This window comes from Perkinsus marinus (genome assembly GCF_000006405.1).
Source record: "Perkinsus marinus ATCC 50983 genomic scaffold scf_1104296963136, whole genome shotgun sequence".
In the NCBI taxonomy this organism is placed as follows: domain Eukaryota; phylum Perkinsozoa; order Perkinsida; family Perkinsidae; genus Perkinsus; species Perkinsus marinus.
Window position 1 is genome coordinate 1 of NW_003205148.1, and position 2,455 is coordinate 2,455.

The following is a 2,455-nucleotide window of genomic DNA, read 5'->3' on the forward strand; positions in this document are numbered from 1 at the left end:
CGCTCTGCCACTAAGCTAAAGTGACGCAGAGAATGAGTACATAAATCAATAATCTTTCTGTATCTTTTGCGGAGTGAGCAGACGTGCTCTGCTTCCCATACCCGACTAGAGCATAATGCAGCTGTAAGCCACTTGCCAGGATTGAACTGACGACCTTCTGCTTACGAAGCAGACGCTCTACCACTAAGCTAAAGTGACACACCAAATAATTGCATAAATCAATAATTGTCGTGTCCCCTTCACAGAATGGGCCATCTTGCTCCTGCTTCTCGTACCAGACCAGATATTTATGGTGTTATAAGCCACTTGCCAGGATCGAACTGACGACCTTCTGCTTACAAAGCAGACGCTCTGCCACTAAGCTAAAGTAACACACAAAATAACTGCATAAATCAATAATCTTCCTGTATCCTTTGCGGAGTGAGCAAACCTGCACCTGCTCCTCATACCCGACTAGAGCCTAATGCTGCTGTAATCCACTTGCCTGGATTGAACTGACGGCCTTCAGCTTACGAAGCAGACGCTCTACCACTAAGCTAAAGTGACACACCAAATAATTGCATAAATCAATAATCTTCCTGTATCCTTTGCGGAGTGAGCAAACCTGCTCCTGCTTCTCGTACCAGACCAGATATTTATGGTGTTATAAGCCACTTACCAGGATCGAACTGACCTCCTTCTGCTCTCAAAGCAGACGTTCTGCCACTAAGCTAAAGTGACACACCAGATAACTGCATAAATCAATAATCTTCCTGTATCCTTTGCGGAGTGAGCAAACCTGCTCCTGCTCCTCATACCCGACTAGAGCCTAATGCTGCTGTAAGCCACTTGCCAGGATTGAACTGACGACCTTCTGCTTACGAAGCAGACGCTCTACCACTAAGCTAAAGTGGCACACACCCTGACTATATGAATCAATAATTTTCCTGTCCCCTTCACAGAATGGGCCATCCTGCTCCTGCTTCTCGTACCAGACCAGAAATTTATGGTGCTATAAGCCACTTACCAGGATCGAACTGACCTCCTTCTGCTCTCAAAGCAGACGTTCTGTCACTAAGCTAAAGTGACACACCAGATAACTGCATAAATCAATAATCTTCCTGTATCCTTTGCGGAGTGAGCAAACCTGCTCCTGCTCCTCATACCCGACTAGAGCCTAATGCTGCTGTAAGCCACTTGCCAGGATTGAACTGACGACCTTCTGCTTACAAAGCAGACGCTCTGCCACTAAGCTAAAGTGGCACACAAAATAAGTGAATAAATCAATAATCTTCCTGTATCCTTTGCGGAGTGAACTGACATGCTCCTGCTTCCCGTACCAGACCAGAGATTTACGGTGCTATCAGCTACTTGCCAGGATTGAACTGACGACCTTCTGCTTACAAAGCAGACGCTCTGCCACTAAGCTAAAGTGGCACATAGAGTGACTACATAAATTAATAATCTTCCTGTATCCTTTGCGGAGTGAGCAAACCTGCTCCTGCTTCTCGTACCAGACCAGATATTTATGGTGTTATAAGCCACTTGCCAGGATCGAACTGACGACCTTCTGCTTACAAAGCAGACGCTCTGCCACTAAGCTAAAGTGACGCACAAGATAACTGCATAAATCAATAATCTTCCTGTATCCTTTGCGGAGTGAGCAAACCTGCTCCTGCTCCTCATACCCGACTAGAGCCTAATGCTGCCGTAAGCCACTTGCCAGGATTGAACTGACGACCTTCTGCTTACGAAGCAGACGCTCTACCACTAAGCTAAAGTGGCACACACAGTAACTATATGAATCAATAATTTTCCTGTCCCCTTCACAGAATGGGCCATCCTGCTCCTGCTTCTCGTACCAGACCAGAAATTTATGGTGCTATCAGCCACTTGCCAGGATTGAACTGACGACCTTCTGCTTACAAAGCAGACGCTTTGCCACTAAGCTAAAGTGACACATAGAGCGAGTACATAAATTAATAATCTTCCTGTATCCTTTGCGGAGTGAGCAAACCTGCTCCTGCTTCTCGTACCAGACCAGATATTTATGGTGTTATAAGCCACTTACCAGGATCGAACTGACGACCTTCTGCTTTCAAAGCAGACGTTATGCCACTAAGCTAAAGTGACACACCAAATAACTGCATAAATCAATAATCTTCCTGTATCCTTTGCGGAGTGAGCAAACCTGCTCCTGCTCCTCATACCCGACTAGAGCCTAATGCTGCTGTAAGCCACTTGCCAGGATTGAACTGACGACCTTCTGCTTACGAAGCAGACGCTCTACCACTAAGCTAAAGTGGCACACACACTAACTATATGAATCAATAATTTTCCTGTCCCCTTCACAGAATGGGCCATCCTGCTCCTGCTTCTCGTACCAGACCAGAAATTTATGGTGCTATAAGCCACTTGCCAGGATTGGACTGACGACCTTCTATTCACAGAGCCGACGCTCTGCCACTAAGCTAAA

The 2,455-nt window shown here is 46.1% G+C and overlaps 12 non-coding genes across 12 annotated transcripts; all 12 read right to left on the bottom strand.

Moving 5' to 3' along the window:
• Window positions 1-126: 126 nt before the first annotated feature.
• Pmar_PMAR009100 lies at window positions 127-198 on the bottom strand. Its single transcript has one exon. It is a non-coding gene; the product is annotated as a tRNA-Thr (tRNA).
• A 102-nt stretch (window positions 199-300) lies between these two features.
• On the bottom strand, window positions 301-372 carry Pmar_PMAR009101. The gene has a single exon. It is a non-coding gene; the product is annotated as a tRNA-Thr (tRNA).
• A 276-nt stretch (window positions 373-648) lies between these two features.
• On the bottom strand, window positions 649-720 carry Pmar_PMAR009102. Its single transcript has one exon. It is a non-coding gene; the product is annotated as a tRNA-Ser (tRNA).
• A 102-nt stretch (window positions 721-822) lies between these two features.
• Window positions 823-894, bottom strand: Pmar_PMAR009103. Its single transcript has one exon. It is a non-coding gene; the product is annotated as a tRNA-Thr (tRNA).
• A 102-nt stretch (window positions 895-996) lies between these two features.
• Window positions 997-1,068, bottom strand: Pmar_PMAR009104. The gene has a single exon. It is a non-coding gene; the product is annotated as a tRNA-Ser (tRNA).
• Window positions 1,069-1,170: 102 nt separating this feature from the next.
• Window positions 1,171-1,242, bottom strand: Pmar_PMAR009105. Its single transcript has one exon. It is a non-coding gene; the product is annotated as a tRNA-Thr (tRNA).
• Window positions 1,243-1,344: 102 nt separating this feature from the next.
• On the bottom strand, window positions 1,345-1,416 carry Pmar_PMAR009106. Its single transcript has one exon. It is a non-coding gene; the product is annotated as a tRNA-Thr (tRNA).
• A 102-nt stretch (window positions 1,417-1,518) lies between these two features.
• On the bottom strand, window positions 1,519-1,590 carry Pmar_PMAR009107. Its single transcript has one exon. It is a non-coding gene; the product is annotated as a tRNA-Thr (tRNA).
• Window positions 1,591-1,692: 102 nt separating this feature from the next.
• Window positions 1,693-1,764, bottom strand: Pmar_PMAR009108. The gene has a single exon. It is a non-coding gene; the product is annotated as a tRNA-Thr (tRNA).
• A 102-nt stretch (window positions 1,765-1,866) lies between these two features.
• On the bottom strand, window positions 1,867-1,938 carry Pmar_PMAR009109. The gene has a single exon. It is a non-coding gene; the product is annotated as a tRNA-Thr (tRNA).
• Window positions 1,939-2,040: 102 nt separating this feature from the next.
• On the bottom strand, window positions 2,041-2,112 carry Pmar_PMAR009110. Its single transcript has one exon. It is a non-coding gene; the product is annotated as a tRNA-Ser (tRNA).
• Window positions 2,113-2,214: 102 nt separating this feature from the next.
• Pmar_PMAR009111 lies at window positions 2,215-2,286 on the bottom strand. The gene has a single exon. It is a non-coding gene; the product is annotated as a tRNA-Thr (tRNA).
• Window positions 2,287-2,455: the final 169 nt, after the last annotated feature.